General features: G+C 34.2%; 1 pseudogene; it reads left to right on the top strand.

The window, feature by feature from the left end:
* The first annotated feature begins 5,321 nt into the window (after positions 1-5,321).
* LOC132059298 (NAC domain-containing protein 82-like) lies at positions 5,322-11,965 on the top strand (annotated as a pseudogene).
* The last annotated feature ends 609 nt before the right edge of the window (positions 11,966-12,574 follow it).

The following is a 12,574-nucleotide window of genomic DNA, read 5'->3' as shown; positions in this document are numbered from 1 at the left end:
TTTCCCCAAACGGAGGGGTAAATATGAACCTTTTCCAAAGTAGAGGGTAAATCGAGGAGCCCTAAAAATAAAACACCCTAAAGTTTCCAAACAAAACTTACTTGGGTACCTTTTTCAGCCCCTAAAATGACTATCCAGAACGTACATATCCTTGATGTATTGAGCCTACATTATTGTACGCGAGAAAAATATCGGGTTCTATATAAAATGTTGACGTTTCGGAGTTTGACTACACCACTAATCATTGGTCAAAGTATGAAAAAAAAACTAAATTTTTTCAATTCAAAACTTACTTCGGGTACCTTTTTCAACCCCTAAAATGACGATCCGAATGTCTACGAATCCTTGATGTATTGAGCCTACATTATTGTACGCGAGAAAAAAATATCGAGTTCTATATAAAATATTGACGTTTGAGTCTTGACACACCACTAATCATTGGTCAAAGTATGAATAAAAAACAAAAATTGGCCAACTTTATTTTTGCAACACTTAGTGTTATTTTCCATAAATTGACCAATGATTGGTAAAATAAGACTCAAAACGTCTAATATTTTATATAGAACTCGATATTTTTTGCTCGCGTCATAATGTAAGGAAACGAATACATCAAGGACTAAGTTCCGTCGACCTCGATTTAGGGGTTGAAAAGATGCGATGGTTTTTGCTGAAAAAATTTAGTTTTTTATTCATACTTACCCAACGATTCGGCGACAGAGTCAAAGATCGAAACGTCAATATTTTATATAGTAACCCGATATTTTTCCGCACAATAATAGGCTCAGCCTATTCGTGATATTGACGTTCCGATAATGCATTTATAGTCGAATTCACAAATGGCAAGTTTTATTGAAATCCTTGGTGTTTTATCTTTTTTGATTTTGCCCTCTATTTCGAAAGGTTCCAGATTTATCCTCCATAAAAAATTAAGTAAATATTCAACTATTGTAACAGATAGGGTATAAATTAAGATAACGAAGTGTAAATATGAACCTTTTTGAAATAGAAAGGGTAAATCAAAATCTTTTCATATATATTTAAATAATTTTTCTTTCTTTCAAAAAATTATTGTAAAACCATAAACATTTTATCTAATGATCAAGGAAAATAAATATTCTTCGTACCTTAATTTAAGAAGATTAAGTGAGGTTAATGAGGTAGTGGTTTGACAAAACAAATGGATAATTTTATTTTTGGTCCTTTAATTGTTGATAATTTTCATTTTCATGCTTATAATTATATTCTATTCAACTAAATACATTTCATATAGAAAATATAATATATTTAGACTACTTTTATAATTATAGTCCCCTCAAACATGATGTAAACAAAACTTAATTCGAGAATGTTATACTTTTAAGCTTGGAGAGGCGGGGGAGTGAGTTTCTTAAATCTTCTCCATTTTAGTAGTATTATTTAGTACGTAGTATGTTATTCCTCAATTTTACTCCACACGTTGCCTCATCTGCTTTGTTTATATATCTTTGCTATTTTATTATCGTTATTTTTCCTTTCAATCCTGCTTTGTATACACTTCTTTTGAGGCGAGGGCTTATCAAAAAACGACCTCTTCCTCCACAAAAATAGGGGTAAGGTTTTATTACACCCTACTATCCTAAAATCCCAATTGTGAGTATGTTGTTGTTGTTGGTGTATAATGTAAAGAATTCACAAATGGGCGGACCAAAACCTCACATCTTAAACAAGCAAAAGGTAAACTATACTTAACCCAATATCAAAAGGACCAAACATCATAACTTCTACTATTATGAAGAGTGGGTTTGATCGTCAACCCATCAACCACTCTTCTATAATACTCCCTCTTTTTAATTATGTGAACTCATTTATTGATAGTCCGTATAAAAAGAATGACCTCTTTGTATATTTGGAAATAATTTACCTTTATGCAATGATTTATAACCACATAAAATATATGTGACTCATTTACACTACAAATTTAAAAGTCTTATCTACTTTCTTAAACTCCGTATCCAATTGGAATGTGTTCGCATAAATTGAAATAGAGGAGTAGTAATAAAAAAAAATGTGGGGCCCTCTTCTATAATAGTAGAAATAAAAAAATTAAAAAATTAAGGTGGGGTTCGTGAAGAATTAGGAGACAATTGCAAAAAAATAATAATAATTAAGGTGGGATCCAAACAGAAAATAGGAGGCAAATTATTAAAAAAAAAAAAAAAAAGACATTTAAATAATGATAATAAGTTCGAAAATGATAAAGATGCGGCTTTAGAAAAATTTAAAGAAGAAATTCAAAAAAGAAATAACGATTTAAATTGAACACAAAAGCCGTTAAGAAAGTCATAAAAATAAAGATTTAAAACTTATACCTTTGGGTATAAGTTTTAGAAGCACATACGTCTCACACAATAATGAGGAATAGCATCAGAAGGCGAAAATATAACGGTCAGAAAACGTATACACATATTTTCTTAAAATGATGAAGTTGGTCTATACTTAAAAATTCAACCCACTCTTCTATAATAGTAATTTTAAAAAAAAAAAACAATTAAGGTGGGGCTGACTCTTTAATAATAGTAATTTTTATAAAATTGTCACTATCTACAGGGAACATGCCGGAATGTTCTAGAATCTCATACAACTATAGCAGACCTTATTAGTTGCGAACTGAAAACTAGAAGAAATATACTTAGAAGTTATTGGTACTTTTGGAAAGTTCTTTATATGTATATGCATTGTATTATATGTATATACTTAGGGGTCGTTTGGTGCATAGTATAAGTTGGGATATCGCAAAGATTTAATTTTTATCATGTTTGGTAGAAGGCGTAAATTTATCACGAGATAAATTTATCGCTCTATAAACAAGGTATAAATGCATCCATCCCAAGAGATGGGATATCCCTTCTTATCACTTATCTTTTGATTATTTTATACCATCTAAAAGATAGTATAAAATAATCACGATAGATGGAATAAATTAAATTTAATTATAATCTAGGGATAATTTTATTCTCTACCAAGCATTTCTAAAGACTCTTTGTGAATTCTGCAATTGTGCAATGAAATACCCCCTTTTGTTTTTTACTGCAATCTTTGACTATGATTTTTTTGTTTCAAAGTTAAGGATGTAAAGTAAAATCTTGTACGACGGTGGTAAAACGCTTAAATAATGCTAATTGACTAAAACTATTGGACTTCTAATATTAGTTCAAGAGTATGAGAACTAATACAAATAAAGAACAACTCTGATACTAGTGTTGTCAAATAGTGGTTCTGAGTTTTGTTTTTATTCTTTTATTTTCATTTCAAATTGAATGATAAATATTCTGAATCATTTTTATTGAAAATGGGAAAAGGGCCAATTTTTTATTTTAAATTATTTGAAATGAAATGACTTTGCTCCTCATTTAATTTTTGGCACAAAAACACCCTTAAGTTAAGAGTAGTTCAAAAAGACTCTCGTTGGTAGCTAAGTAGCTCATAATTGGCTTCTCATTAATGGTTGATCTACCTTGAATGCGAACCTAAACTATTTGAAATGGTACAAGTTAGTGTTTCCGTTCAAAACGTAGATAGTTCAAAAGTGCAACTACTGTCTTAGATAGTTCAAAAGTGCAACTACTATCCTACTTACGAAGCGGAATAAATTTTTTAGCTAATATGAAACAATAAATTCTAATAGTTTGTAACTCTTTCAATTTTTTTTTTTTTTTAAAGAAATGACACTTTCATTGTCACAAAATCTAGTTAATTAATTTCATTGGTTGATAAACGAATCAGATCGCTGGTAACAATAGTAAGAGAGAAAAAAAAATCTAATAATTATTACATGGTACCTATTGATTGATCCATGATAATTTTATATGATTTGACAATAGTAATAATAGAACTATGTTTAAGTTCTCTTATTTGTATTATATATGTGGATTTAGGATCATATATTTTTAATAACTTTTTACTAGTATGTCAGATAATAATTCAATATACTGGTAAAAACTATAGAAAGTAAAAGATTTGAGTAGTTCGTGTACGCGCAAATACGCATAATTCATACAATTGATTAAAGGAAATAAAAAAGTACTATTGTTATTGTGGGCTAATGACATAATGAGAGATGACGATGAATGATGAAGTAACAAAAACATGTCACTGCCTATGTGTCTTTGAGAGGTTACGTAAGTGTTTGTCCGATAATAGCCAAAATCTAAAAAATTTGTCCTGCAAAATGCAAGAGTTACCATGGATGAACTAATAGGCAAACTTTAGATTAGTTTTTGCTCTACTGTGTCTTTGATGTGTTATAGGAGTACATATTCCCTTTCAAATATTCTTTTTCTCTCTCCAAAAAGAAATTATATTGTAAAACCATAAGCACTTTATCTAATGATCCAAGAAAAACAAATACTCTTGAAGTATCTTAAAATTTAAAAAGATCAAGTGCAATGAATGAGGTAGCAGTTTGACAAAACAGATGGATAATTTTATTTTTGGTCCTTTAATTGTCGATAATTTTTATCTTGTTCTTATAATATCGACCAAATTCATTTCATATAGAAAATATAATATATTCAGACTATTTTTATAATTATACTCCCCTCAAAGTATGATGTAAGCAACAATTACAACAACAAAGCCTGTCCAGACCACAGTGGATTCTGAAGGGTAGTGTGTACGTGTACTTATCTTATGAAAGTATGATGTATTAATTAAACAAGGGTAGTGTGTAATAAGCAAAGTCGACCTATACGTGAACATTACCCCCATCTTATGAAAGTATGATGTAAAATAGAACTTAATTTAGTAGTTCTAACTAATAATCTATTATAATCACAAGAATTCACAAATGAAGGGATCAAAACATACATTCTAAATTCTAAATGGACAAACTTAACCCGATATCACAGGGACCAAACATCATAATTTGGTAATAAATTAAGGGATTAGAAGAGTTAATATTGATTAAATTTAATATTTTACCCAAAAGCCCATGCAGTATATCAAAGCAAACCAATCAAAATTTTATCGATTCACTTGCTTGGTAACCTCTTTTTCCGGTTAGAGACAGACTTCAAACGCTCTTAGGACAGATAAATTGAAAAGCTAGGATGATGAGTAGTTCTAGTTAATAATCTATTACATTCACAAATGGACGGACCAAAACCACACATCTTAAACAAGCAAAAGGTGAACTATAGTTAACCCAATATCAAAAGGACCAAACATAATAATTTGATAATAACCAAGGCAATGTTGGGTTAAACTTAATAATTTACCCAAAATGCCCATGAAATCTAACCAATGAAAAGGCGTAGATTACCAAAGAAGGCTCTGTGAGCTGTGGTTAAAACCCTGGTGGCTATATAAACCCCTACTCACTCTTCAATTCTCCTTCGCTTATTCACTCCTCCTCCGCCCTTCCACCCCCCAAACGCTGTCTTTTTTCGCCTTCTCCGGTTCGATCCCTTTTTGGGTAAGTTATCTTTCGATTCAAAGTTTGTTCCCTTTTTCCTTTTATTATGCTTTTTCTTTTTGGAATATTGTATGTGGGGTTTTGGGGGTTTGATTGAATACTCCGATCAGTTTTCTTCTTTTTTTTTTTTTTTTTTTTTTTTTTTGGAGGTTGTTACCTTGAACTGATTTTGCGTTATTATTGAGGTTTGAATTTAGGGTTTTCGTTACTTTTCGATTGTTCTTGATTTGATTTGATTCTCTTTTGATTTTTTTTTTTTGTATGTAGGGTTTTGGGGGTTTGATTACTGTGATCAGTCTATTGTTTCTCCTGATGCCCATTTCGGTGTTTTATACTGTTCTTGATTTGATTATGTTCTCTTTTGATGATTATTTTGTCACTTTTTGCTCTTTTTTCCTTTTTATTGTGTTTTTTTTTTTCGAATTTGTATGTTTGGGGTTTTAAGGATTTGATCACTGTGATCAGTTTATTCTTTCTCCTGTTGCTCATATTGTGCTTTTTTTTTCTTTTTCTTTTAATATTGAACTGATGTATTTTTCTTCCTTTCTGGGTAAGCTACTTTTTGATTGTTCTTGATTTGATTATGTTCTATTTTGATTATTACTTAGTCAATGTTTGTTCTTTTTTCCTTTTTATTGTGTTTTTGTCGCAATTTGTATGTGGGATTTTGATCACTGTGATCAGTTTATTCTTTCTCGTGTCTGTTTTTTGTTGTTGTTACCTTGAACTGATGTATTTTTCTTCCTTCAATTGTGTGATTGTCGAGGTTTTGTATTTTGGGGTTTTGATCACTGCAATTATAACGTGGTTCAAGTTTTGTTCTTTTTTCCTTTTTATTATTATTATTATTATTATTATTATTATTTTGCCTTCTCTGGTTTGATCTTTTTATGGGTAAGCTACTTTTCGACTGTTCTTGATTTTATTATTATGCAGTCAAAGTTTGTTCCTTTTTCCTGTTTATTGTGTTTTTAATTGAAATTCTATGTGGGTATTTAAGGGTTTGATAGCTTCGATCAGTTTATTCTTTCTCGTGTTGTCATTTCTGTGTGTTTGTGTTATTATATTGAACTGATACATTTCAAATGGGAAGAATGTGTCTGTATTTGGTTTTAGCTATGCTCCTTCAATTCGAATCAGTGTTTAAACTTGACTATTAGGGCTTAGTCTTTCCTACATAGAGCCTGCTCAGTTGTTTTGTTGTCATCTTGGCCTTTGCCAGTTTGGGGTTGCTTTGTTTTTGTGAAAGGTTATTTCTTTGTGTACGTAGCACGTGGTGATCAACTAGTGTGCTTCTTTTCAATTGGCATTATTAGGTTTTTATATGGGAGGCTGATGACTTCATGAATAACAGGTTTTTGATTGTGCACCAGATGTCTGTTGGCTCTTGCAAGAAGAATCAGTTCTTTGTTTGGAGTGCATTCCTTTTCATGAACCGAAGAAGGCTGTGGTGCTCAGGGAAGATCTTGTTTCGGCATTGGACTTGACAGTTTAGAATTTTCTGTTGTGGGGTGGGTGGGAGGCTCTGGTTTATGTGCAGATAGCTCTCTTAGGATTATTGGCACCATTATTTTTAGTCTAGGTTTTTGTTAGCTTGCCGTCCTGGGCTGGTTGTTTTCATTTAGTTTGGCTGTCTTTTTCTTTTTTCTCTCATTTCAAAGATGAGGCTTCCGCCTGGGTTTCGCTTTCACCCAACTGATGTTGAGCTGACTATGTACTATCTCAAACGGAAGAACATGGGGAAAGAACTTCTATTTGAAGGCATAACGGAACTCAACATCTACGAGTTCTCCCCGTGGGACCTTCCAGGTATCTCTGTCTATAGATTATATTTCAAAGTTTGTTAAAATTTTGCATTATTCTTAGCGCGGTCATTCTTTAGAATATAGGACCCCCTTAGCTCTGGCACTCATTCTCCTTAGAAGTTCTTAATCAGTGGTTTAATATGTAGTTCCACCAATAGCATGACCCTTTCTTTTTTCCTTTTTTATGGAAAAGCAACAATTTTTACTTGAAAAGGTTCTAGAGGAATCACATAGATAATACAGTGTTATGCATTCTACAAATGTTTTTCTTTTGGGAATCATGTATATAATGTGCTAAGTTGTCTGTTCTGTACTTCAAAAAAAAATGCTTTGAGATAGGAAAAGCTATCAGTTTGTTAATTAAATTTCGACTTATAGCTCATTCTTGTGTTCGCTGCTCTGAATCTCTAAAATTGACATTTAGAATCCGTAGTGATAAAAGTCTATCCTTTCCTTTCTGTTTTTACTATCAAAGTTGTTAATTCTTTCAGTAGAAATCTCTAGCATTTAGATAATACCTTTTTTAGGGGGCGGGGTGAATGATTCTACTTATCTTTATTCAACTTTGTGTAATGTTTTAATATCTTTTTCCAGACAAATGTTGCTATAAAAGTAAAGATCTAGAGTGGTACTTCTTTTGCCCAACGAAGAGAAAGTATGCTAGTGGAGTCAGAATGAATCGCTCTACTGAAACTGGCTACTGGAAAACTACTGGGAAAGATAGATCTATTACTTATGATGGCAGGAGTGTTGGATCAGTTAAAACACTTATTTTTCATCAAGGTCATCCCCCGAAAGGGCTGAGAACTGATTGGGTTATTCACGAATACAAGTTCGAAGATAAAGAACTAATTGATGCAGGATTTGCTCAGGTAATTATATCTTATCTTGGCTATTACTACCTAATTCTTACATCAGTTTTTATGCTCTCTCTTCTTGTGCTCTCATAGCGATGATAGCCCCTTGCAGTTTCCTCTCTCCCCTTTTCTGTTTGCATTTGGCTTTACGGGTAATATGATCTAGTTTCCATCTGTGAGAACCTGATTAGAACGTTATGGCACTGTCATAATTTCCATATGTGAGAAATATTGATTAAAACATTGTTGCTAAATGGTTCATGTTCTCTGATTTCTGGAATTAATATTATGAGGATAATATTAAGATGATAAATTCCCAAGTATGTAGTCCCCTACTATCTTTGCTAGGGTTTCTTAATTATAAATTTTCTTGGGTCTCCTACATTAAATCCTGGAGACACAATACCAGGTAATTCTTTTCTGTCTAGCCTTGGTGGCATAGTGTCACCCGGTACCTGTGCTAGTGGGTACTTGGTGGAATAGTTGAGGTGTGCACAAGCAGGCCTGCACACTACCTTCATAAAAAAAGAAATTGATAATTCATGTTCCTCAAATTCTATGGTGTAATTATTAGCCAATCTTAGGTGTGGTGTGCTGTCCGTAAGGTTCAAACTGTATGGAAGGAAGACGTTTTTAAAGTTTGAGTTAAATATTGGTATCTGGAGTTATTATGTTTGTTATATTAGTGTGGGTCTTGGTATAGTATTATCAGCTTTCCTTGTATAGTTGTAAATTTTAATACTAGTTATTCATCAAATCTTTGTTTTGTAGGATTATGTGCTTTGTAAAGTATTCCAGAAGAGTGGGCCAGGTCCAAAAAATGGTGCACAGTATGGAGCAATATTCCTGCTGAACCTTGTACGTCAGATGTTTTTCCGGTTCCACCTGGAAGGCCTGATAATCAGAGCAACTCAATTGTGACTGGAGTGGTTGAGCCAGGAAGCACATCTGGGGGCCTCCAAGTGAACTGTGTCTATCTCCTATTCAGCCTTCTATTCAGAGTATGCCTTTGGATGAGCCAGGTGATGTGGGGTTGCCTGGTGAACCAAATCTGTCCAATGTATCTTCTATCAATTGGATGCCTTCAGATAAGCTAGATGATGAGGGGGTGCCTGGTCAATTGAATTCATCCAATTTTTTTTCTCCCCTGCCTATACTTCCAGAGAAACAGAGTTGTCCAGTTGGCCCTAGCATGGTGAACCCTGTTTCTGGACCATCTAATGCTCAGCTGTGTACTAATGAGATGCCTCTTGATGAGCAAGATGATGAGATTATTGGTCTATTAGCCAATTTCACTGTAGATCCTACTCTACTTTTTGCTGGCAATGAGACTAATCAGGTGGGTATGCTGTAGTGTTTATAAATCCATTGAGATATGCTTTGACATTCAAGCGCATGTTTGTCACTGAAATTTCATTTCATGTTTAGCTAATGTCTTCGCTTGTTGTCTATTCTAGTGTTTGCACTTATTTCTTCTCTCAGTTTTGCTTAAAGCAGCACTTGACTTGGTAAAGTTAAATGGAAGGTGCTTTTTTGTTTGAGATTGGCCTTTACACTTTTGATGATCTTTGGACTATTCTTGGTGTGAGTGCTTTTAAGTTAAATGGCAAGAGGATAAGGGTTTTCAACAAGGTTCTACAGATAGTCGAACTCATCTATTATACAGCTTGATGAGAATATCATCAGGGAAAAAACATTGCTTTAATTTATGCATCTATAGGGTCTAGGAACTATAGTTTAGTATTGCTTGTTTTTCAGTTGCTTGCCTTGTACTTTTTCAGGATATTGTATTATGGCAAATTGTACAACATTGTTGTATATTTGGGACTTGTTTAATTATAAAAGTCTATTGATTAATATTCCTCCTTTAGCAGAATCTGGAGAACTTCAACCAAGATGTAAATGGTCCACCTGCTCCTTTTACTGATGGGAATGATATATTCGACGGCCTTGGAGACATCGAATACCGGGCAGGAGTAGGTCAATCGAGATCTGATCTCTCTGCAAGCGGTGGAGCTAATTATAGTCTTAACCCCATGATTCTGCCAGAAGATGCTGCCTATATGGAGCTCGATGATTTTGAAATCCCTTTAGATAACTGTGCTGATACCATTGGAACTGGACAATTAGTGCTGGGCAATTTCTGTGCGCCATATAACTCCAACAATGACATGCAGCAGCTCTGTTTTGGAAGCAATTCCTTGGGCACAGTTCATCAAGATTTCGTTGGACATCATCTCCCGATGCTCCCTGAAAGTTACACAGAACAAGTGAATCATTCTGACATGGTGAGACCTTATTCTTATTTTTGTGTTGCGCATAACTTGTCTTTCCTTTTGTTTCCAAATCTTTTACTAATTGATTAAGTCAACTGCAGGTTTATAATTTTCAGAATGACGTAAGCCAGGGTTATAATGCTGCGACCAACTTCAATGTTAATTCTTACAAGCAACCAGAGGAGAGTAGACTCGATACCCTAAACCTGGAAAGAGGTAGATCTCATTTTTCTGATGACAATTCTTGTTGGTGGTACAAGCATTCACGTTAGATCTGTTTGTCTACACAAATGCGATTGTGGACAACAAAACCGAGATATTGGATATTCTTGGTGGAAAATAACATATTTATGCAATATTGGGAATCCACTGTAGGATATAAGTTTTGTGACTGGTCTTCTGATCATGTAATCTAATATAAGCTATGTGGCCTGTCTTGGCTATTAGAGGGTAGGGGAGAAGCTTCCTTTACTCTGTATTTTCTGTTTTAGGTGAATTTGATCTTCTTACAATGTAGAGACTGTGCAGCATGTATGACGAGGTTACATAAACCTCTAATTTATGGTCAGTGGGGCTGCAGGTACTCGCTGCAGTCTTTGATGTGTTCTTGACTGTTTTTACATGGGGGTCTCATATTTCTTGTTTGTTTTGTCGGCTTGTCTTCAGGGGTGCAGCAAAGAAAGTTTTATTTGAGCATATTTGCTCTTTGTGATGATTCCTTCATACTTGTCAAGGCTGAGGTGACTCTTGGGGTTGATGGATGCACTAACGATTTTTCGCCTTGTCAGTTATACTGGGAGAGCAAGATATTTTTATTTGAGATATTTGCTCTTTGTGGTCCATACTTGTCAAGGCTGAGGTGACTCTTGGGGTTGATGGATGCACTAACGACGCCTTGTCAGTTATACTGGGAGAGCAAAGATATTTTTATTCGAGCATATTTTCTCTTTGTGGTGGCTCCTTCATACTTGTCAAGGCTGAGGTGACTCTTGGGTTTGATGGATGCACTAACGAAGCCTTGTCAGTTATACTGGGAGAGCAAAGAAAACTATATTTGAGTATATTTGCTCTTTGTGGTGGTTCCTTCATACTTGTCAAGGCTGAGGTGACTCTTGGGGTTGATGGATGCACTAACGAAGCCTTGTCAGTTATACTGGGTGATCCTTCTTGTACCTTTACCTGTCATTCAAATGTTGATAAGGCAGATTTTTCTGAGGAAATGCATGAGGCCTTCTGTTTTGGGTTTAGTTTGGCTTTCATTTTTTCTTCTCATTTGAAGAGAGTATGGTTCAATACTTCATGGGAGTTGTATGAATTTATCTTCTTAAAGATACTGCTAAACCCACTTCAATTTAATTCAGGGGGAATGTCTTTTCATCTTCATTTTCCTTATAAGCGAACTATGCAGTGCTCTGAGTTTGATAAACACAGTGTTGCAAGTGTTCGAAAATGCACTACAGTTAATGTGTCTAATCCATTTTCCTTTCTGGTGTTACGGTAAGCTGTCATTTTTATTTTAACCAAGAACATTGTTGAACTTCATTTATTGACAAAATCTCTACCCCTAAGCCTTAGGTGTTTCTATCTCTGTATCTCCGTACATGATTTTTTGTCAGCTGCATCTTGCTCTATTCTCGTATCTGTTATAACGTGAAAGAATATCAAGGTAGAAATACTGTCTCGGAGTCTCTTTTTGTTTAATTCTCCTGGACTTAATTCTTACCTCACATATTTTGGTGGTTATATGGCGTATGATTGTTTAGAAATTCTCTGATCTTTTCTAATACAGATGACATGGGCACTCTCAGCATCTCATGCTAAAGATTTGGGCACCCAAATGTTGGTCCCAAGCAGTTGTTTTGTAAATTTGTCTTCATAAGCATTGTAGCACTCTGTTCCATAGGCCCTTAAAATGCAAATGGATGCCCATCGGACTCATGATAAGTTTGAAACAGTGAAACACCTGCAATCCACCCTCATCTCCACTCACATTGTGAATCTTAGCCTTAGGTTTGCATCATTCCTGAACATCAAAGTAGTCTTAAGAGGGGAGTTACATGGTAATTGTAAGTAGGCCCTTAAAATGTTGGTCCCAAGCAGTTGTTTTGTAAATTTGTCTTCATAAGCATTGTAGCACTCTGTTCCATGGGCCCTTAAAATGCAAATGGATGCCCATCGGACTCA

Source organism: Lycium ferocissimum, chromosome 6 (genome assembly GCF_029784015.1).
Source record: "Lycium ferocissimum isolate CSIRO_LF1 chromosome 6, AGI_CSIRO_Lferr_CH_V1, whole genome shotgun sequence".
NCBI lineage: Eukaryota > Viridiplantae > Streptophyta > Magnoliopsida > Solanales > Solanaceae > Lycium > Lycium ferocissimum.
Note: the sequence above shows the minus strand (reverse complement) of the source record. Positions and strands in the feature narration are given on the sequence as shown.